Source organism: Elephantulus edwardii, unplaced genomic scaffold (assembly GCF_000299155.1).
Source record: "Elephantulus edwardii isolate Elephantulus edwardi_28Jun2011 unplaced genomic scaffold, EleEdw1.0 scaffold00174, whole genome shotgun sequence".
Taxonomy (NCBI): Eukaryota; Metazoa; Chordata; class Mammalia; order Macroscelidea; family Macroscelididae; genus Elephantulus; species Elephantulus edwardii.
Window position 1 is genome coordinate 4,547,466 of NW_006399924.1, and position 11,641 is coordinate 4,559,106.

An 11,641-nucleotide genomic window follows, 5' to 3' on the forward strand; every position below is an offset into this window, starting at 1 on the left:
GGGGTCTTCCTCTCCTGCATTATCCCTCCATCCTTCCAATCATGATGTCCTTCTCCAAGGACCTGTCTCTCCTGGTCACATGCCCAAAGTGTGTGAGACAGAGCTTCAAAATCCTAGCCTCCAGGGAGAAACTTGGTTTCACCCTCTCCAAGACAGACCTATTTGTTTTCCTGGCAGTCCATGGTTATATTCAAGATTCTTCTCCAGCACAACTACTCGAAGGCATCAATTCTTCTTCTGTCATCCTTAGTCATTTTCCAAGTCTCTGAAGCTTAACAAATAATTGTCAAGACAATGGCCTGAATTAGCCACATTTTATTCTCTTGACTGCCACCAATGCTTTTCAGTACTCTGGAGAGGTAGCTGACAGCATATTTTCCCAATGCAATTCATCTTTTGATTTCCTGACAGCTGGTGTTAAGAGTGTTAATTGAGGAGCCAAGCAAGCTATAATTGCTAACAACCTCAATCTCTCCTCCATCTATCATGGTGCTGTCAGTTGGTTCAGCTGTGAGAATCTTTGTCTTAATGTTGAGCTTAAATCCATATTGAAGACTACAGTTTTTGGCCTTCTGTAGCAAGCACTTCAAGTCTTCAGTTTCAGGAAGCAAGGTTGTGTCATCTCCAGAACATAGATTGTTGATGAGTCTTCCTCCAATCCTGATGACACATTCCTTCCATAAAGCCCTGCTTCCCGAATGATCTGTTCTGCATATAGATTGAAAAGATATGGAGACAGGATGGATCCCTGACATACTCATTTCCTGACTTCGAACCATACAGTGTTTCCCTGCTTTTTTCTGATGACTGCTTCCATGGGATTCCTATTATTCTCAGAGTCAGCCACAATTTGCTGTGATCCACACAGTCAAATGCCTTTGCATAGTGAACAAAACACAAATAGACTTTCCTCTGGTACTCTGCTTTCTGCCAAGATCCAAATACAGTATTGTCCAAAATATACAAAGCTTGAAATATGGATAAAAAAACTATTATATATCATTTGCAAATTTTTATGTAGCAAAAGTATTTTACAACATCCATGGAGATATAGAATTCAATCTCTGTTAGTAGTAGCCAATGATATATTCTCTAAGTCCTGGAGAGTTAAAATGTGACGTTTTGAAAGAGATTGTCATTGGGGAGCTATGGTGTCATAACTTGCAGCGAGTTGCATAGCTACTCAGTGGTTTGAATCCACCAGCTGCTCTATGGGTGAAGATGGAGAGTCTCTTGCCCTTACAATTTTCAGCCTCACTGTCCAATTTTAGTGAAAGTTTATAGCTCAAACTGGTTTTCCATTTGACCATTCATACACATTTTGTTTTACGACATCAATTACAATAACCACAATGGAACTTTAAACTTACCTGGGATTCTCTTTTCCAATAATCCATCTTTATCCTTCTCAGGCTTTTAAGGTTTATCCTTGAGCAAATACTGCCCTTTGATCTTATATGGTTGATTGTTCTAAGGAATAAGTGCCCCCCTGGTGTGATTGTTCACTCTGTTATTGTTGTTACATGCCCTGAGTTGACTACAACTTATAGTCATCCTATGAACAATAGCTCTGAACCTTGCCCTATCCTGAGCCCACCTCACTATCTTTGACACTCTTGACCCAATTGCCACAGTCACTGTATTAATCTATTTCATTCAAGGTCTTCCTTTCCCATACTGACTCATCCAAGCACGCTGTCCTCCAAGAACATGTTGCCCTCTTGGCAACATGCCTAAAGTGAGATTGAGCTTCAAAATCCTTGCCTCTGGAGGAGCAAACTGGTTTCACCTTCTCCAGGACAGACTTGTTTGTGCTCTTATCAGTCTATCATGACATATTCAATACTCTTCTCCAGCACCACAACTCAAAGACATTGATTCCTCCTCTGCCATCTTTAGTCATTGTTCAGCTCTCTGATGCATAGCAAGTAATTGAGAAGACCATGGCCTAACATTGTTGCTCCTTAGAAACATTGGAGAGATCCATGACATTTCCCAATGCACCTCGTCTTTTGATTTTCTGACTGTTGGTGCCAAGAGTGTTGATTAAATCATTAACAACCTCAATCTTTCCTCCATTTATTGGCCTGGTGGGGAGGATCTTTGTTTTCTTGATGTTGAGATGCAATCCATATTGAAGGCTGTAGGCTTGGATCTTTTTTTTTTTTTTAATGTCTACTTTCTGTAACCATCTATTTGGTTTCGTGTGTGTGTGTGTGCGCGCATGCACATATGTGTGTGCACACATGTTTTAAGGGGTATTTTTTATTATTAATGTTAACAAAGATTTACAGAGACTTTGGATTTCCATCAATTCACTGTTGCACTTTCTCCCTGCCCACCCCTCCTCCCCAGTACACTCTTCTTTTTGAAAAGTAAAAGAAAAAATCTTTCATTGTTTTACAATCCCTTCCACCAGGTCCACCCCACTATGCAGCCTTGGTTCTGGACTCCTGTCATAGTAATACTTAATCACATATCCCTTTTAAACAGTTTTCTCCTTTATCTGTTTCAATGCAGTATGCATTATTTATCCCATCCTTCTCAGTCGAACCCTAACCCCAATGTCAGTCTTGTTTTACAACAGTTACACTATGCAGTATTTGTCCTTTTGTGACTGAGATATTTCACTCAGCATAATGTCCTCAAGGGTCACCTATTTTATGGAATATTTCATGTGTCCCTTGTTTTTCAATGCAGCATAGTACTCCGTTCTGTGAATATACCACAGCTTCTCTAACCATTCATTTGTTGATGGGCACTTAGGTTGTTTCCTACTCCTTGCTATTGTGAACAAAGCCGCGATAAACATGAGTGTGCATATATCTGCTTGGGTGACAGTTATGGTCTCTTTGGAGTATATTCCCAGTAGTGGAACTGCTGGGTCAAATGGTATCTCTATTTGCAACTTTTTGAGAAAGCACCACACCGCCTTCCACAGTGGTTGTACCATTTTACACTTCCACCAACCGTGAATAAGGGTTCCAGTTTCTCCACAACCTTTAGACTTGGATTTTCTGCACAAGTGCTTCAAGTCCTCCTCACTTTGTTGATTCATATTTATTATTTTATATATTAATTAATGCATTATATCTATCTATTCTATCTATCTATAAATCATGTAGTGGTGAGTAGCAAGTGTTGAGCCACAGAAGTGAGTTTCATTCCATGTTCAAAAATCAACAAAGAACAATAGTCTTAGCACTTCCACCAGTCTCTATCTAACCAGTTAGTTTGGCTATATTTATGGTTTTTTTAGTTTTGTTTCATATTTTCCATTCACTCTATGCAGGACATTTTTTAGTTGGTCAACAGTGAGGTTGATATTAATTACTTATATGCATATTTGTCTTCTCTCTTTTTCATTCTGGACTGGGGGAGACCAATAGTTATAGCTTACACAGCCCCTTGCAACCTTTTAAGAGTCTATGCAAAGGCATTTGACTATGTGTATCATGACAAATTGTGGCTAACCTCAAAAAGAATCCCAGAACACCTGATTGTACTTGGACGAAACCTCTATTTGAACCAGAAGGCAGTCTTCAGAACAGAGCATGGTTCAAAATCAGGAAAGGAATGTGTAAGGGATGCATCCTGTCCCCATACTGTCTCAATCTGTATGTGGAACAGATCATTCGGGAGGCTAGACTGTATGAGAAGGAATATTGCATCAGGATTGGAGGAAGATTCATCAACAACCTGCAGTATACAGACAACAAAACCTTGCTCGCTGTAATGGGGAAGGGATTGAAGCATTTGCTGCAGAGGGTCACAGACTGTAGTGTGCAATATGGATTGAAGTCCAACATCAAGAAAACAAAGATTCTCACAACTGGGCCAATTGGCAGCACCATGATAGATGGAGAAGAGACTGAAATGGTTAACTCTTTCAGCTTACTCTGTCCCACAATCAACACTGTTGGCACCAGCAGATAAAAAATCAGAAGATGAGGAGAACCAAGATGGGGGTGGGGAGAGGGGAAAGCAGCGTGATGAGCTGGAGGTGCGTTGAGCTGCATTGAAATGTTCTACCATGGCCCTCCACAGCCCACAGTTTATCTATATCTGAGCAGTTAAACAGTTGATTACTGGTCTTCAATATGGATTAGGACTCAATATCAAGAAGACAAAAGATTCTTGAAAAAACATGGGTGAGTCCCGCTTCCACCAGCCACCTGCCGCCCACCACGGTGCACCCACCTGGACTGGGCAGTTGATGCTGGGGCCCACAGCCAGTACAAACAGAGCTCCCACACAGCCAGTCCTGGCAGTTGCCAGTGGCCATGGGGCCCCAGCCCTGGAGGGGATGGCAGGGGCAGTGGTGGTGTCATGGAGCTGTGGGAGGTGAAGTGCTGAATCTGGTGGTGCCATGGAGCTGTGGGAGGTGAAGTACTGGATCTGGGAGAGCATCACGATGACAGTGAAGAAGAGTTCCTTTGATAGAACCTGGACAGCAAGTCTCCTCAATGCACTACATCTTTTAATTTCTTGACTGCTGCTGCCAAGAACTGTTTAGACCTTGGGTGAGTCTGTTCACCACTTTGAAAGTTCCTTTTCCATTTGTAGAAGCAGAGGGTAGTGATGCATACTTTGAGCTGCAGTTGGACCACTTGATGGAAGGGAGGGGGGTGATGGTGGAGGCCCTGGAGCCAGGGATGTTGTCCCTGGCCTTAGTCTCTAGTAGGGCACAGAGTCCAGATCTCGGGGGGTGGGGAGAGGTTTTAGTGGGATGGAGTGCCACCTGGCCCCTGAAGATTGCCACCTAGTCCCAGGGGAGTGCTGCCCAGCCCCCTGGAGAGAGTAGTGCTACCCCACCTCTGAGGGAGAGCCATCTGGGCCCTGGGGAGCATTGTCTGGCCCACAGGGAGAGCTGCCCAGCCCACTGGGAGAGCCATCAAGTCACTAGGGGAAGTCACTTGGGGGTTACGAGGAATCTTATCTAAGCCACTTTCCTCCACCGCCTTCTCCAGTACATCTGTAAGTAACACCTCCAAAGCCCTTCTCTTTGTAACTCACAAGTTTGTTCTCTCTAGGTTTGCTCCCTTTCCTACAGGTAACCTGAACACTGAGCCCTGTTCCTGAGAGAAAAGGGAACTATAACTGCCAGCTAAGGAAGCAAAGGAGGATGGAGCCTCAAGGTGCAGCCAGCTACCCCAACTGGACTCACCTAGGCAAACACTTTGCAGTCCAGAGGGCAGAAAACATCAGGAAAATATCTTCTAACTGAACAAGAAGGCATGCAGCTTCAACTTGAGACCACTAGTAAGGTGTTAAAGTGGGCTTCCCTTCCCCTTCATCTCAATGCCCCTGTTCAGCATGATGCAACCAGAGAGTCTGTGCCCCATTCCCAAATGAGAAACCCACAAATGAAAAAGACAATTTCTTTGTATTAAAAAAATGAATTAATCACCATTGGACTATGCTCACCATTACCCTGTCTTTTCTGGTCCCCACTGAATCTTTCTTATTTCCTTCACCCACTCCCTCCACCCACCAAATTGCACAGCCCTGTGATTTAATCCCTGCCCACCCTCATTCTTCTTCTCCCAACCCCTAGAGCCTTGGATTCCCATACATGTTTTTTACAATTAAAAAAAAAAAGAAATTAAAAGATGCATTGCTTTAGGAAAATCTACTGTCAGGGACGACTCCAGAGTGCTGAAGAACAATGATATTTGTCTAGAAAATAAGATGCATCTGACCCAGGCCATGGTCTTCACAATTATTTGCTGTGCATCAGAGACCTAGACAATGACTAAGGATGACAGAAGAATTTTTGTCTTTGAGTTGTGATGCTGGAGAAGAGTATTGAACACAACACAAACTGCCAAGAGAACAAAGAGGTGAAAATTGGAAAAATACTTGGAGGTAGGGATGTTGAAGCTTCATCTCACATACTTTGAGCATGTTGCCAAGAGGGACCAGTCCTTGGAGAAGAACATCATTGACAGAGTATCTGGGGTAATGAGAGTAGGTGTATCAGAGACAGGGAGACTGGCTCAGGATAAAGCAGAGTTCAGCACTATTTTTCATAGGATCCCTATGAGTTGGAATTGATTTTATAGCACATAACAATACCAGTAGTCACTACTCTTGGTAGAACACCATCTTTATGAGCTATGCCAACTGACACCGATGTCCCCCAAGATTATAATCCTGAGGCAATTCATTCCCTCAGAGTTACTGCTTATAATTAAGAGGTTTACAAAACTGTGCCCCTGTTAATTCTGCTATACACGTGGATATATTTGATATGTGCTAGTATACATGTGGCACTGTCAAGTATGGTAATAGATGGAGTCCCCTTCACCTGCCTGTATCTGTTCATCTTACCTGTCTATCTATAAATCCACCTGTAGATTAAGATGCATTATTACTGATTCTAGTTGTTGCCGTTGGAATGATTATTAGACATACACTAATGGTTCTTAAATGCCAGCAAGTATTAGCATCTCTTGATGGGCTTTTAAATACACAGATTGTTGGCTGGCAGTGAAAGAAAATGCCGCCTTCTACACATGCTCCTTGGGCTGAGGCCAACTTGAAAGCTTATAATTTCGAGGTGGTGAACAGAGGGCTGACAGTGCAGCAGGTAGGATTCAGGTATCAGCAGAATGAATGTGATATGAACTCTCCCTCTCCCAGATACATACCTGAACAGATACAAATGATGCAACTGGTTGGGAAAATAATTGGTTTTACTTCCCACCAAACCATCCTCCCCACAAGCTCTGCACAAACTTGTCTCATGTCCCAGTGATACAGGACAAAAGGTTGCAATGCTATCTTGCATCCTGCGCCCAGCAAACCGACCTATCCCTGGGCTGTTTAGAATTCTGCACTGAGTTGCAACAAGTCCCGATTCCTTGTTCCCAGCAGACAATATGATGTATACACAGAGCTTCCCAGGCCTGCCCCTTTATCCTTCCCAGGTCAGGAGGGAATTGGCTCTCACTCTGGATGAAAACCCGTGTGATTATTTAATAGGCTCTTGGGAATCTCGGAGTTTGGTTATTCTCATCAATCAGTCGGTGCAGTCGTGCGTTTCTGGGCCTCTGGCCTCTCCCTGTTCACCAACCTTCCAGGCTGGAAATGTACCCACAAACGCTTTGGCTGATGGAAAGCACAAGGAACTTATGTGCGTGCCTGCATGCATGCGTGTGTGTGCCTGCCTGAGGGAAGGCGAAGGCGGAGGATAGGCCAGAGGCTCAGAATGGTCATTATCTCCAGGCTAGCACCATCATGTCCCTGAATGAGACCCTGGTGCTCTGCCAGAGTGCCAGATTTTCTCTGTACATAATGAAGTTCTCACTGATTGTCTTGATGATGTCCCAGGAGAGCTGGGCCCATGGAGGTCCATCTGCTGCCAACCCTGGTTCCTTGTTCCACTCTCTCGTGGAAACAAGAGTCCCTGACGCTCTCCCAACACTCTCCCTTCCCTAGCATAACTCTTATCCCCAAAAGGCTCTGCTCATGCGGCTGACTTCAAATGACAGAACAATTTGTTAATTTGACTAATGAGAGGGCTCTGTAGGAAAAGAAGAGAAGCTGGAAGGGTGCAAAGAAAGAGAACAAGGACAGGGACATCCTATATATCACAGGAAAACAGGACTAGATTCAGAATTGAAACTAGGAAAATTTATCTGTGTTTCATTGACTATGCAAAGGCATTTGACTGTGTAGATCACAACTAATCGTGGTTAACCTTGAGAAGAATGGAAATACCAGAACACTTGATTGTGCTTATGTGAAACTTATACTTGGACCGGGAAGAGGTCCTCAGAACAAAGAAGGAAACACTGTTTGGTTCAAAATTAAGGAGGGAGTGTGTTAGGGATGCATCCTGTCTCTATACCTTTTCAATCTATATGCAGAACAGATCATTAGGGAGGCTGGGCTTTATGAGGAGGAATGTGGCATCGGATTGGAGGAAGACTCATCAACAACCTGTGTTATGCAGATGACACCACCTTGCTTGCTGAAATTGAGGAAGAACTGAACTGCTTGCTGCAGAAGGTCGCAGACTGTAGTCTCAATATGGATTGAAGCTCAACATCAAGAAGACAAAGATTCCTAGCACTGGGCCAGTTGGCAACACCATGATGGATAGAGAAGATATTGAGGCTGTTAACAATTATGGTTTGATCAGATCCTCAATCAACACTGTTGGCACAGGCAGTCTGGAAATCAAAAACCAAATTTCTTTGGGAAAGTCTGCTGTCAGGGACTTCTCCAAAGTGCTAAAGAGTAATGATGTCGGTCTAGAGACTAAGATGCACCTGATCCAGGCCATGGTCTTCACAATTCCTTACTATGAATCAGAAAGCTGGGCAATGAATAAGGATGACAGAAGAATTGGTGGCTTTGAGTTAAGGTGTTGGAGACAAATCTTAAACATAGCATCCCTGGTCTCTCTCCCCTCTTCCCTTCTCTTTCCAGTCTGATAAATGTACACTCCATCTTCCTGGAGGCTAAGTGGCTCACTCAAAGGAAATCTACAGTATGGTTATGACTCTGGGTTACTGGGACATCCGTGGGCTGGCTCATGCCATCCACCTGATCCTGGATTACACAAAGTATGAAGAAAAGAAGTACAAGTTGGGGGACGCTTCTGACGATGACAGAAACCAGTGGCTGAATGAGAAATTCAAGCTGGGCCTGGACTTTCCTAATCTGCCCTACCTCCTGGATGGGGCTCACAAGATCATGCAGAGCAATGCCATCATGCGCTACCTTTCCCGCAAACACAACCTGTGTGGAGAGACAGAAGAGGAAAAGATTCGAGTGGACATCTTGGAGAACCGGGTTATGGACACCCGCTTGGAACTGATCAGAGTGTGCTACAGCTTTGATTTTTGAGAAGCTGAAGCCACCATACCTGGAGGGGCTGCCTGAAAAGATGAAGCTCTACTCGCAGTTCCTGGGGAATCGACTGTGGCTTTCAGGGGACAAGATCACCTTCGTCGACTTCCTTGCTTATGACGTCCTTGATGTGAACCGGATCTTCGAGCCCAAGTGCCTGGTTGCCTTCCCAAACCTGAAGGACTTCATGGCCCGCTTTGAGGGCCTGGATAAGATTTCTGTCTACATGAAGTCCAGCAAGTTCCTCCCACGATCTCTTTTGGGAAAAAAGGCCCTATGGGGCAATAATTAGGCTGTGTGCTTCTACGAGCCAGAAGAGAGCCAGCCGCTGCCTGGAGAACCCCCAGCTGCCCTGCCCCACAGCACCAGACCTCTCTTCTGTTACCACACCTAACACCATTCTCTCCCCAAGGTCTCTTCTCCCTAACTCCACCCCAATCAAGCTCTTTAAAGCTCAGCTCCATTTTCCTTCAGCAAGGCCCCTCTCTGGAGCTCTCCTCCCCCTGCATGGAAGTCAACCAGCCCAACCTTTCTCTAGTGTCCTCTCTCCTTGGAGGAGCTTCCTGGATGCCTGACCTGGTCAGCTCACTCATAGGTTTCCTGTTCTGTCCTGGGGCACCAGTATGGCCAGTTCTGTGGGGACTGCTCCTGTGTGGGCCCCATCTCAGCTGATCCCCGAGAAAGGGACGATTCGTGATTGCTGTGGTTTGTCCCCTGGATACCTAGCTACAGAAAGAACTTGAATGTTGATGATGGGGTTGGGAGAAGGACTCTTTTCCGTTTTGTTTTGGTGTCCAGGGCCTTGGTGGATTGCAGGGTCTGTGGGAGATGAGGAAGATAGAATGATAACCTTGCCTCTTTCTTATACCTCCACATGCTTCGCTGTCTCACATCATCGAGATCTCTGCAGAAAGGAGGGTCCTTCTGTTCCTGAGCTCCTCAATTCAACTGCCCTCCTGTCATGACAAACTTTGTGGTTCTAAGTGTTTGGGGTGTTACACCAAGGGTATCACATCTAGGGAGACTACTCCGGTCACCTTCATCTAGAAGCTCCTGCTGATCCAAATCCACATCCGCCCCCCGCCTCCAGTCCCATAATAGAAAGGGAAAAAAATCTGCTAAGTCTGTTTTGGAGAGGGAGAAACTAAGTTTCTACTTAGAAGCTCCATCTTTGGGCATGTGGCCAGGAGGGACCAGTCCTTGGAGAAGAACATCATGCTTGGAAGGGAAAAGAATAGCACAGGAGAGGAAGACCCTGGATTATTTGGATTGACACAGTAACTGGAGCAATGGGATTAGGTATGTTGGAGTCAGTGAGACTAGCTCAGGATAGGGCAGGTTTCAGAGCTACTGTACATAGAGTTGGTAGGAATTGTGGGCAAATTGTGGTGGATTTGAACTGCATACCTCTGGGATTACAGTGCACATCAGCAAATTTTAATAGTCCCATTTCCTGAGAGGCTGTGTTCCAGATACCTCACCATTTTTCATGCATATTCTCAGTTAATCTTCACAGCATCAATATGATATAGGAGTCCTAATATACTTTTTTCCATGAGAAAACTGCTTATAACTTACATTAATAATAAGTATCAAAGCTGGGATTTGAACACAGATAATCTAATTCTAGAACCCAAGCTCTTAACCACTTCTATGTGAAGAGTGGTAAGAAATGAAGCTCAAAGAATAAATTCAATATTTATTGTCTCTATGCACATGGTGTAGAAGGTCAAGGACTGCAGTCTTCAATATGGACTGAAGCTCAACATCAGGAAGACAAAGATTCTCACCACTGGATCAACTGTCACCACTCTTAACACCAGCAGTCAGAAAATCAAAAGACGAATTGCATTAGGAAAGTCTGCTGTCAGGTACCTCTCCAGAGTACTTGAAAGCAACGCTGTCAATCTAGAGACTAAGATGCACCTGATCCAGATCATGGATTACTTGCTATGTATTAGAGAACTAGACAATGACTAAGGATGACAGAAGAAAAATTGATGCCTTTGAATTGTGATGTTGGAGGAGTCTTGAACAAACCATAAACCTCCAAGAAAACGAAGAGGTATATCTTGGAGAGGGTGAAACCGAGTTTCTCCTTGAAGGCTAGGATTTTGAAGCTCTGTCTCACCTACTTTGGGCACGTGGCCAGGAAAGATCAGTTCTTGGAGAATAACATCGTGCTTGGAAGGATGGAGGGACAGTGTAGGAGAGGAAGAGCCTGGATGAAATGGATGGATCCAGTAACTGGGGTGATGGTGGTTGGTGTGTTGAAATTAGTGAGACTAGCTCAGGATAGGGCAGGGTTCAGAGCTACAGTACATAGGGTCGCTATGGGTCGCAGGCGACTCGGCTGGCACATAACAACAACAACAACATGCTGGCCATTGAACACTAAACCCTTGATAGGCTGCACCACATTGAACCCCTCTGACCTAGCACATTACTAACCAGAAGGCTATTAACGAGAATTTTGGCCATTCAAATCTTTTAGCTGCTCTGCAGGAGAAAGGTGTGTAGCCTTCTACCATAAACTCAGAAACCTGATGAGTTACCTGGAATTGGAACTGACTCACTGGCAGTGTGTAACCCAATGTAGCAGGTGAGTTTCTTTTCCCATTTTTACTGACGAGGAAAGCGAAGTTTAGTGAAGCAATTCACCTCAGGTCACAACTATGTGGTGTCAGGAATTTGACCTCTGTTTATCTATTAGATCTCTGTGTATCTGATGCCAAGGAGCTCTGGTGGCATAGTTTGTAAAAGAGTTGCGTTGTCAGCC

The 11,641-nt window shown here is 44.4% G+C and overlaps 1 pseudogene; it reads left to right on the forward strand.

Moving 5' to 3' along the window:
- The first annotated feature begins 5,301 nt into the window (after nt 1–5,301).
- Nucleotides 5,302–9,154, forward strand: LOC102864378 (annotated as a pseudogene).
- Nucleotides 9,155–11,641: the final 2,487 nt, after the last annotated feature.